Source organism: Thermobia domestica, chromosome 9, assembly GCF_964235325.1.
Source record: "Thermobia domestica chromosome 9, izTheDome1.hap1.1, whole genome shotgun sequence".
Taxonomy (NCBI): domain Eukaryota; kingdom Metazoa; phylum Arthropoda; class Insecta; order Zygentoma; family Lepismatidae; genus Thermobia; species Thermobia domestica.
Window position 1 is genome coordinate 132358236 of NC_137462.1, and position 12938 is coordinate 132371173.

Genomic DNA, 12938 nt, shown 5'->3' on the forward strand with positions numbered 1-12938 from the left:
GGCCCGAACTTTATCAATGTTGAAAACTTGATCGAGATCGGTCGGGTGGTTCAAGAGATAACGGAACTCTATAATGTTTGTTCATTTCTTACTACGTTTGAATTTCACAGTTTTATCTGTTTTCCCTTTCCTTTTTCTTCTTCTCTCTTCTTCTCTGTCTCTGCCTCATTTATGAATCTCTGTATAATAGACATCCATTGGTTTCAATTTTTCGTTGTGTGCGTTTCAGTTTCTCCCTACATCAACCTATGAATCTTGTTTCGTCTCGGTTTTGTTATTTCATTTTAACGAAACTATCAGACGTATAGTTTGAAATAAGAATTGCTCTCATTTTGTTAGCTAATTTTAGTTTGGGAGAGAAGAAAGGAGGAGAGAGAGGGGGTCTGTTTACCTGACATGATTATGGGATAAGAAGGTGTATATTGGGTGGCCTAACTGCAGGACGTTAGCTGTCACAATTTATTTGATGCGGAGTGTACATGATGTCCTCTTGCATCAGGCTGTATTATTCCTGTATTAGATGATAGCTTTTTGTTAATAATAACGTCTAGTTTTCCTCTACAAATTGGAAAGGTATTCATAATCAGCTTCGCACTGACACACTCTTTTCTTCGTAGTGAAGATGGTATTTAACTATTATCAATTGATTATGTTGCGTCATAGCGTCATTTAAAAATCAAGAAAATTGAACAAATCAGTTTTTGCCTTGGGGAGAATTTTACCTTAATACCCCAACCCCAAAAGCATTTTATGTCAGACATGTCATGTTCTGCAACAAAGTAATTGAATAAAACTGACATATCAGGAAATGAGATTGACCCGTATCTCCACTTATTCTTTACGTTGACTTATCAGATTTTGTCACAAGATAGAGACCGTGTCGCCACGTTTGGCCTAATCCTCGTTTCGCCTAATCAATTATTTGACACTTTTATGACAGATAAATGATAAGATTTGTGTCCGCCATTTTACGCGTAAAAAGGATCCTTGTTTGGCCTAATCCTCGTTAGGCCTAAAATGGCGGACAATAAGAAAAAATCGTGGAAATTCAACTAGGAAATAAAAGATAATTCCCTTTGATATTATATTAACTATTTTCGAGGAGTTAGGATTACCAAAACTTCTTTAAGTATTTACTATGACCATGTATATACATATATCGTATATATATCGTATATATATCGTCACGTTCTCTATCGATCCAAACGACTTATGGTATGGATTCCAAATCTTAAGAATATATTTCATCTCATCTTGAGTTTTCTATTAAAGTAAGAACTAGTACAATTTCCGGTTTTAATATTGATTCCTAAATATTAAAAATCGTAAGAGATAATGAGAAATCGTTTTTGATGAGAATTCAGCTTCCAATAAACAGGTTGCGTGTCTTACATTATCACTCTATTGCTGCCGGAAGTTATAACTCAAATGTAAAAAAGAAGTAACAAAAAAACACAGTTCTGATCAGAGCAGAATGAAATATATTAAAAACTATACTTACAATGTGTTACGGTTTCAAGGACCTAACGTCCTCTTCATCAGACACAAACACTTTTGTTACTCTACTTATGCAGAGCCATGGAGTTTGTTCATTAAAAAAGAAGGTATAAATGTTTTCACAACTTTGCTTACTGCACCGAACACCAGTAAACCTTAGCCCAGACCACCACCCAACTGAATAAGAGGTTCAGCCGGATATTTAGCAGACAACGTTCACTCCATCGTATGGGCTTCAGAAGCCGATAACCCACGAGGTTACCACTTGTCATTACACGTCACTGCGGTTAATGCCTTACATTGGCAAGAGAATGCCGTGACTGGACCATAAAAACGAGTAGCATGGTACGATGAGTCTGGATTTCAATCTCATCACACCGATAGTGATCTATAATTTGGTGCCAGCCCTACGAAATCATGTCAGGTTGGGATTGTACAAGATAATGGACACTCCATGTTGATTTAGAGTGTTTTTCTGTAAGCAATGTTTTGGATCTTTGGTATCTACTATTCACCCGTATTGTATCGAAGTACGAAGATCTCCAGAGTCAACTATATCTTTATTTATTTCTGTCATACGAGTGGAAGTGGAGTGTACCAGCAGGACAACCAGCCTCGTAACAGATCCCGTTGGCCACCATCTGTTTGTAGGAGCATTCCACTTCTTCCTACTGAAACAACCACCGAAAAGCCCGGATTTCAATCTCATTATACATCTCAGAGACTTATGCTATGGACATTCCTGGTTGTATGTGAAACGAGTAGAAATTCAACTCAAAAGTTGTAATTTCAAAAGTAATAATAAGAATTGAAATATATTTTTCTTCTTTCTTCGTTAATAACACATTGAGATGTTTGGATTTTGGAATCATCCAAAGAGCAATTTGTCAGCGGAGCGATTTGTCACAAATAACTCATTTCGATCACAGTTGTCCATTGTTAAATTATGAGCAAATTTAGGGATCTTTTGTCAGATCTAGCTCAAATACTTACAAATTTCATACGAATTATAATTAGAATAGAATCACAATAGGATCAATTATAATACATTAACAGTTTCAAAAAAGCGTTGAAACTGGAATGAAATTATCTGAAAGATCAGCAAAACCTACAATAAAATAACGTTTGCATTCACAAACACACAAACTATATTTCCTTTAACATACCGATTAGCAGTACCATTTGACAATCAGATATTTGGAAACAAACTGCAAACTAAAAGTTACTTTTGAACAGCACTCACCTTTAAACAAAATTAATAACAGGTGTAACTTGTTTTTCTCTCATCTCAAATATAGCCACTATGAGGGCATTAATATTCTCAAAATGAAACGGAAAAATAACTGTACAATTGTCGAAACACTTTTCCGAAAGCAAATGGTCCTATTCTCAGTTCTTCACATAGTAGGGAATATTTTTTTTTCGAAAAATTTCCCTTCAGTTTTATATCCACGACTTTTTATAGTCCGCCATTTTAGGCAAAACGAGGATTAGGCCAAACGAGTATCCTTATTTCGCCTAAAATGGCGGACATAAATCTTATCTTTTATCAGTCATAAAAGTGTCAGATAATCGATTAGGCAAAAGGAGGATTAGGCCAAACGATACAACATCGATACAACGATAGGCCACGACTATGGGAACCACCTTGGTACAAAAAAGTCGTTTTGGTCAAAATGTGACATGTTAACTTATGCCTTGAGATTACAGAAATATATTTCAACTTTGAAAATTATCTTACAAACTGTGCAAGAGAAAGGAAACAGTTGTAAATTATGATTTCTGAAAGTAAATGGATAGGCCAGAGCTCAGAGTCTCTTACCACCCTTTCCATGACATCAAACGATACCGAAGACCAAAGTAACCAACACATATTATTACTTTGTCTTATCCCAAGTTAACTTCCTAGTTTTATCATTTTATTTCTTTTGTCCTCCACCTAACCTAATCTGGTTTCTCATTTTATATTTGTTGAGCCCCTTTTATACACTCTTATGTACCTTATTACTGTTAAATTCAAATTATATTTGATGCATGAGAGATATGTCAGTCATTCTTTCCAATTCAGCTCCTTGATTTTAGAAACTACCTGAAACTACCATTCAGCTACACCAGTGGATATCTCCCCTTTATACACGGTAGAGATAACCTGGATTTGAATCTCTGTAGCACCCCTCCCCGTGCCCAACCAAAATTTTGAAGTTATTTTGTGAAAAGTGCGCAGTAAATTTAATACCCTGAGCTCGCTTTCTAATGAGGTAAATTTGCTGTTTAAGAGTAATGAGACCCAACTAATTACTTTATATTAATTTGTCTTCTTAAATTTGAAAATTTAGAATCAATAAAGGTATATCACATGATATCACCCCATTGCACAATACGTATGCATGAATTTCTGAAAAATTCAACGTTTAGTACATGATGAGATCCAGGGGAATAGTGATTATCTTACATTTGAACTTATTTTCAATTTGTAAACAAATCCATATAAATGTAACCGCCTTTATTTGTGATGATTCTCTACGGAACAATCCACACAGGAATTACAAATAAGAGAATTAGTTTTTACCATAAAATGAAACACTGGCTGTAAAAACAATAATGCTCACTTGTAGTATAATGTGACTGCTGAATGTTACGGAATAGCTTAAGTATTTCCATTTCTAATGTCTTGTCCGGAGTATATTGTTTGCCCTTCAACGTATTTGGAACAATATTTGTCTTCCGAAAGTCTGTAAGACTCATACAGTCAACTTCATTGCTTAAGAAATGAGTCTTAGTAGGCCCAGGTAGTTGTATATACTTTACTTCAACATTTCGGTGGTGTTCAGAAGTACCTATAAAGCAATAGATATCGAAAAGTTGATGTTTGATACTTTTGATAAGTATACAGTACCGCCAAAATAAATTACTTCTCCAGTGAAAGTGGAGAACGTCTACTACTTCCGGTTCCAATATTAAAATGGTAGTAGGCTCGAAAGACATTTTTTTCTGCAATATACGGAATCAGGATACCAAGAATATATTTCATTTTAAGACTTTCTCTTCTGCTTAAACCGAAGGTAGCAAAAAAAGTTGAAATTCCGATTTCGATATTGATTCCTACATACTAAAATTCGTACAATATAGGAGTAAACTGATTCGATATAATGTCAGCGTTCAAACGATACGAAGGTCTGTCTCTGGCCTATTACAACCACAAGTTATAATATTGTAGTATTTCCGGTGTAAGTAGTACGCATAGTTAGGAAGTATTCTGTTTCATAATGCGAAACAAAGCGTTCTTCTTCTTCTTCTTCTTCTTTCTCTTGTTGTTATTATTATTTTATGGACAGTATTTAATTGTTACTTTGATGAAAAGTACTTTCTGTGACCGTGTTTACAAGAATGATTCCCCGTCGTAATAGTTGCCTCAAGTTCAAGCCGCCTACCATATGTAATATATCCGGTCTCCTCAAATAAACTAATCGCAGTATCTCATTTAAAAAGGTGACTGAAAGTTTAGTCTGGTGCAAGGAATTTGAATTTGAATGTAGATGGTACTATTTCTTTAAGTCGCACAAATATAACAAATGTGGTGTTTCTTTAACTTATTCTCATTCCCTTTCGCTGTTCTATTTTCATTTATATTCAATTAAATTTAAATTTAGTCTTACTCGAATTGTTTTTCTCACATTCCACTAAGTGAATTTCCCAACTTCTAAAATCCTTTTGCAGCATCTAAAAATAGAGTTTTAAATAATTTTGTGTTTCTTTTCCGAGAGATAAGACTTATCTGCACTTTGCATCCTCAAACTTGAAAACAGATTTTTACCAAACATCATGAAAATCGTTAAGACTATTTTCAAAATAGAATTTTCAATTTAACATTAACCAAGAATACTTACTTCAAACTATAGAATTGGGGAATTTCAAGCTGTACATCGTGACGCACTGGGAAATAAAATGCCTTGCTCATGGATTTAAATGGAAAAATATTTCGTATTTTCCTTTTATATAAATTGCGAGTTCAACAAGATTTGAAGGTTCTGTGTCAAACAGTTTCGGATACCTACAGAGTGAGAAGAAACCTTTGAACACTTCCTTTAGGTGTCAAATTTCGGAAACTTCGCGTTCTCTGCTATCTAGAGCACAGTGATATATTATTTCTAGAAGATTTCAAAACTCTGTTCCTAATAGTTTTGAACATCTAGTAATGATTGAAGCAATGAATGAGTGTGTAGATTTACTCCTAGATCAAGAAGTTGAAACAAGGTCTCCTTTCGTTCATTCCGGAAGAGTATTGCATCCATCATAACTATCGTATTTGAAGCAGGAAGTATTAAATCTTGAAGTTAATTACTAAAGATAATGTATATTCGGAGAAATGATATACATTTTTTTGTAAAATTTTCAAATATTTATATTTTCTTAACGGTTCAAAATTTCTGGACTTGTGACTCTTCGTGTCGGAGCCCATTAGTAGATCCAAGAGTTTTGCTCTTGGGGAAACAACAGTGACAATGCCAGAGAGGAGCAAGAAGCCAGATCCCACCTGATGGCTGCATCTTCTTTCTCTCTCCCGACTGTTACACCATACACGTTGTATTGTAATGTATATCGAGAAATATAACATTGTCCTTTTCGATATAAAAATAAATAAATAAATAAAAAATAAAATAAAAAAATAACTGTCCCCCCCCCAAAAAAGAAAATTGCCTCTACCCCTCCACTTGATCATAAAAGAAATTAACAATGGTTTGGTCATCGGTAAGCAGCAATTGAAAATTAGTAATATTATGTACGGTAATAGTCTCTTTGGTGTCCGGAACTCTTATCTTTTGCAACTTGACAGTTGAATAAATATTCGTATTTTCTCCTCGTCATTTTAACTCTCCTTCAACAATTTTGTGTTCTTTCGTTCACAAAGAATGTCGTAATGTTGGTAGTATCTTTTCACTTTCGAGGCTTCTTCAGCACGGAGTTACCACTACTAATAATATCCATTTGAATCAATATAAAATCTAATGATAGTGACAGAATACTTAAGCTAATAGCGTTGAACAGAGCTTGTTCTTTCAGACCGTTGATTTATAGAGGAAACTATTTTTCTATTATATTTGAAAAGCAAAGGAAATATCCATTTCATAAAGATAGGCCCCTGACTTCGCGGTGCTGCCGTGACGTCCAGTCAAAACTTATATTGCATTGTCGTACCTCGTTGGAATTGCTGGAATGTTGTCTTTTCAATACTTAAGACATAAAAATTTTCTTTGTACTATGTAGTGAGAAAAAAATAAAAATAAATGAAAAAGTGCGTATTTTTTCTTACTTTTTTGGTAGATCAATGTTTATAGAGCTATATCTCAGAAAAGAGATCACGTGAAATAATTTCCTGTGTACAATATGTAGATGCATCTATTAACTGTAAGTTGTGAAAAGTTCAATTTTCATCACTTGATATTTTTTGTGTAATTAAAACAAATGTGCGAAGCTCTGATCTCCTTTACCATGGTAGGTAGAGAAACGTACAAAATACTGTTCGAAAATTTGGAAGTCTAGTGTTCCAAATATTTGGAACTATTAACAAAAAAGGGTTTAGTTGGTAGAGTACTTATTTTTTAAAAAAATATGTTTACTTCAACATGTTCTCTGCGTTAAGCGGTGAGCCATGTTGCAACCCAATCTTTAAATTCCCCGCGCTTATATGAAGAAACAGCATACAGTAAATGGAAGTGCGGCAACGCTGTCGTGCAGTGTTGTCGCGTTCAGGAAGCTTGTAGCGCGAAGCCTACTTCATAAAAATGTAATAGGAAAAAGTATTTATTATAACCTTTCACAACATCATAAAAACATTAATGCATGTACACTCATGTCTAAAATTATTGTCGCATGTCTATAAATATGTTATTGTAGGAATATAATTTGATAACGAATTCGCCGGATATTTCTTATAATGTTAGTATGTGTATAATCGGCAAAGACATGTAGGCTATGTGGAAAATTTCATGTCAAAAGAGCAGTAAATAAGAACAATAAAACGAAACTAAAATTTTCTTATCCATTTAGTAACATTTTGTTTTACTCATGCTAATTTTCGTATTCTTTTCCTATGAAATTTACCACAAATATACATTTCCCGACTCTACATATAGTATCAGTATTAAAAGTACCCTGCAAAATCATTATCAAATTATATTCTTACAAGAAGACAGTTATAGATATGCGACAATAATTTTGGACATGAGTGTACACATCTCAATGTAATCGAAATAAAACGTTGAAGTAACACATCCAAAAACTCATCTCTTAATCTTTTTACTTCATTCACTTTCGTCATGACTTTGTTGACTCATCGCTGCTCCTGCTATCTTCCCTAATATTTATAAACAGTTGCTCCATTTCTACCTCAAGATCTATCAGTATACACACTCTCCAGCTTACGAACATGTTAAAGGTTAAAAAGAAATGTGCCTTGGCAATCACGTGTTCACCCAAGTTCTGCGATCAATTCCCTTGCCGAATGTACAGTAACACAGAATGGGTCCTTTGTTTTCTTTCAACGAAAGAAAACAATGCAATGAGTAGGTGACGAGGGCTGTATTTGCGTCTAATCACGTCGCACTGATTAAGTCTTCAATACTTCCCTTCGGTTCGTAGGCGTCAAAAACTTACACACGCATTCATATCATATGGGTTCATTGCAATGAGACGGACGAACGGGCATTTATATTTTCGTGAGTATATCTTGTGCTTTTTGATTTTTTTAAAAAAAAGTGGATATTCCTTCACGAGCGGCGGTATTACAAAAAGAAGAGGCAAAATGTTTAGCGATAATGAAATTGCAGAACTGATGAATGACTCTGACTCAGACGGTTATGAGTTAGTAATTAATAGTAAGGACATTGATTATTCTGTGCTCAGTGGCGTATCCGGGAGTGAACAAGATAGTAACTCTGTTTCAAGTAAACCTGAGGCTGCACCGAAAAAAAAAAAAAAAAAAAACCGCGTCATTCCTATTCAAAGGCAGATTCTAGTATAGCTTGGAGCTCTTAGATCTGAAAACAGATTTTCTGTGAAGTGTAAACTCAATATTACATATCAACTAAGGTTGTATCATATAATAAACTTTGTGCGTGTTTTTGTTTCTGTGCAAGTGTATTTTGTACTGCGTGCAATAAGTGAAGAACTGACAAAAATCAACAAATTTTCGAGGACCATCACATGCAAATTCAAACAAGATAAGAGTTCGCTTTTCTAATTTTGAACACTTGGTACATTTACTGTATATCCTGTTAATTTCTAAGAAATTGGTTTAAAATCTGTGGAGACATTACATTTTTAAAATATCTCTAAAAAGTGACGGACAGTGCGTAACAAGTTTAAATACCCGTCCGGCTGAGAGTGTATACGCGTCAGGAAAATGTGGCACCGTAGCACTCCGTATAAACTGCGATAGCGAAGGGCGCAAAGTAGAGAAAATCATAATGTCATATTTGTGATTGTTTATCTTTTAAAACAAGTCAAAACAGTTTGGTTGAAAAAGCTACTTTAAGATCTTTCTAAAAGTTTTTTCAGATTGTTAATACACCGCCGCAATTCAGAGATAATGATGTCTCACTTTTTGCTGAATAACAAGACAATTACTACGTGTTAAGTAATGAAATTTTCAGAACTTGCAGGTAATATATGCATCTACATATCTTACACAGGAAATTATTTCATGTTAACTCCTTTCCGAGATATAGTCCTACAAACATTGATTTACCAAAAAAATAGGAAAAAATACGCACTTTTTCATTAATTTCTATTTTTTTTCATTATACAGTACAAAGAAAATTTGTATGTCTTAAGTATTGAAAAGACAACATTCCAACAATTCCAACGAGGTACGACAATGCAGTATAAGTTTTGACTGGACGTCACAGCAGCACCTTGAAGTCAGGGGCCTATCTTTATGAAATGGATAGTAGTGGCGCTTGTGGTGCAAAAAGTCTTAAATTTATTAGGGAGGTAGGAAGACGTATTTAAAATGAACTGTAATTTTCACTGTTTTGATTTCACAGGCATGCACTAGACATCACCGAGATTTTCAAAAGGAACAGAAAAATAATTGACTAAAGGAATAAATAAACTTTAAGAAAGACATAATAGGCACTCAACACTTTTAAAATACCAATTAATTTATGTTGACTAGATTCTCTCAGTACTATCTTAAATAGATTGAAATTATTATTAGCTAGTTTATTTTTCTTTTTTATGACGTATTTCGTAATGCAGTACGACGCTAAAACAATGTTAAATTAGGAACTTACTTTTACATTATCAAACCACTTTTACTTCCAAATTATCAAATCATTTTTAAGCTTTAAACACACTGTAAATCAAGAGAATACTCGGGTGTTTAATTTTGTCGAAAATATAAAATTCCGAGTATACACGTGTTCACTTCTGTTTACCCATACGTGTTTTAAAAGGACTATTATACTCGTTTTCCTATGTTTCCGACAGATATTGCTTTTGAAGTTCTTGTTTACGTGTCTTTCCTTTAGATATCACTGTAATCTCCTTCATTGAGCATTCCAATTTGTTTTCGTTAGCAGTGGTCTGATAAAGAAAATTCGGTCCCCCTTCGTCTTAACGATTTTCCTATTGTGTATGTGTTTCTTTTTAAATTATTGTTATACATTTTATAGCTTATTTTCAATAAGTTCCATAGGTAATATTGATTAAATTGCAAGCACGAATATATTCGGTACCGTATTTCCTTTGACGTCTTTTCAGATGCATCTATCTCATTCTTGAATTGTCAGCAATCAACATTATCATCACCATTTATAATGCTCTTAAGTGATTATTTCAATTGTGCAATGAAATCTACTGTATATTTACCCTTTCACTGCGTAAATTGATGAAAAGAAAATTTCCCTAACCTGCGAATGTCGACTATAGTAGACGTTTTAATTTTTTTTTGTCCATATATTGGGCTTGTAGAGAGTAGTTGCCGGTTTTTCATGCGATGTCTTGCGTCCTATTGTCTAGCGTAAACAATAGAACGCAAAAAATCAAACGGAACATCTTTAGTGACTACTCTCAACAAGCTCAAGTTACGGGTAAAAAGAATTTAAAAACATTAACTATAGTCGACATTCGAAGATTAGGGAAATTTCTTTCCATCGACAAAAATCGATATATGTAGTAAAGGAATTAAAATAGAAGCACTGTACTACCTGCACAAAGCCTGCGTTCGTGGTAGTTTTGTCCAACTCTTTTAATAATACGTACGTATAAAATGAGTGTTCAGGGATTTTTCCGATTTAACTTGAAGAAAAGATTACAAATAAAAGGAATACAAATTTAAGAATCCATATAAGAAATGCATTTATTTTACTACAAAATGTGACGGTGATTTTGTTTTAATGTACAGGACATAAAGAAACATGACCTTATTGAACATATAACTTTTGAAAATTGCTATCTAGTTTCTGATTGTGAAAATCACTATATAATCCTTCATAAGATCTCTTGTTACGGTTAACTTCATCCTCGACCATTTTCTCTGAATAATCTTCAGCGTCCTTTTCAATGATTTGTCTCATGATGCTGTTGAAGTCATCAGCTCCAGTTGCCAAGACAATCAAAACCAGAAAGAAGCCGAAAATCTAAAGAAGAAAGAAAAGAAGAAAAAATTAAATTTATTGCTTAACTTATCAACAATTTCCAAGACAGACAAACCATAGGAAATTTACTTTCCTGTTGTAGTTTTTATTATAATAATTTCATTTCAATATTTTTAAAAATTGTAATCGATATTTTATTTAAAAGAGGGCGTTTTCGCACTAAATGAAGTGAAATTCCTATATATAAAAAGAATAGCTTAACTTCCAATGATTATGAAGTTTGGGCTAAAGGTAACGGGTTGTATAATTAAAGTGAATAATGATGAAATAATTGGTCGAATGATAACGTGGAAGGAAACAGGATAACTCCGAAAATACCCACTGGAATGCAGTGGCGGATGTAGAAGATGGAAACTGGGGGGGGGCTGCCGGAACCCAGAGTATGATAGGTATATCATGAGTTTACTATAAACTGTTAAAAGTGTATAAATAATATCTTCAATTATCCTTGTCACCAAAAAGCTGGGGAGTCCTAGGCTCCCCAGCCCCGGCTTAGATCCGCCACTGCTGAAACGACTGGACAAGAAACTCTTCTGGCCAGGAGTGAAACCAGAGACCCCGCCTCACCCGTACCAGAGCTTCCACTCTAACCAGAGGTGTGAAAGTTATCTGTAGATTTGAAAGAGAACTTATTGTTATGAGAAAGGTAGAAGTTGAATACATCTATTTCTTTTTTCTTTATAGGTCTATTATTATTATTATTATTATTATTATTATTATTATTATTATTATTATTATTATTATTATTATTATTATTATTTTAAGTTCCAGTTCAGTTTCATTTTAGTAGTGGAAAACTGATCATTACGGTTTGCTTATGCAGATGACTCGATTTATATGCAGCAGCTGAGGTACAAATACGTAAAAGTATACCTACAAGTATGAAGCGACAATATCTAGAAGTTGATAATGTGTGTCTTCATTGACTAGCCTTAGGTGCATGATCTGTACCAAGAGATCAATGGACTCTTGGATTTCGATATCTAGCGTTAGTGTTAGATTGCTGGTTGATAACTAGTTATCATTGGATTTCTTGGTCAGTTGTAGTTTATTAATGGGTAATGTGATGGACCGATCACAGGAAGAATTGCAAATTCTGAGAATCTCGAAATCTTCCTAAGTTTTACTTCTATTAATAGAAAGGAAAGATTTTGGTTTAGGAAAAGACATCAGTTTAAAGATGAATACATTAGGGGTGGTATTCAGAGAGAATTCCTTAACCAATAGTTAGTCACCGACTAGTTAATGTCATACTAGAACTTCAGTAAGGAAGGTGTACTTTTTGATATTCAGAGTCTACTTCAAGTACAACTAAAAAATTGATTTGGGTATTATTAACTAATATAACCCAATGCATCAGGTGAGAAAAATAAATGTGGCAACTACGGAAAAGAGATGTACGCATGCGTAGTCTGTAAAAATGGAAATATATATAACATACGAAATGCGAAATGTGTCGCACAAGCTAAACCGTGGCTAAAAGGGTACCCTCTGCTCTAGAATAATTAGTCACATGTAATGAACTCCGTCGATTACTAAGCCCTAATCAGAGACTCTGAATACACTTTTGATAACTATCTGTTAGTCAACCCTGTAGTATTGCCTTAATCAGTCGTCAAAACGACTCTGCATAAGGCCCTAGAAGTTCAGAATGAAATTACAGATGATTTTTAACTTCTAAGAGCTGTATACGTAAAACGTATCAAACTAGATTTCAAGTCAAAAAAAGAATGAAGATTTGTAATTGACTCAATCGACACAGTGTAACCTAAGCGATTGGTT

General features: G+C 34.0%; 1 long non-coding RNA gene across 2 annotated transcripts in view; it reads right to left on the reverse strand.

The window, feature by feature from the left end:
• Nucleotides 1–10845: 10845 nt before the first annotated feature.
• Nucleotides 10846–12938, reverse strand: part of LOC145694131 (uncharacterized) — a 191088-nt gene continuing 188995 nt past the window's right edge. For both annotated transcript variants that reach the window (XR_014132937.1, XR_014132936.1), the window contains exon 2: nt 10846–11138. This is a non-coding gene — a long non-coding RNA (uncharacterized LOC145694131). The remainder of the gene's footprint in view (nt 11139–12938) is intronic.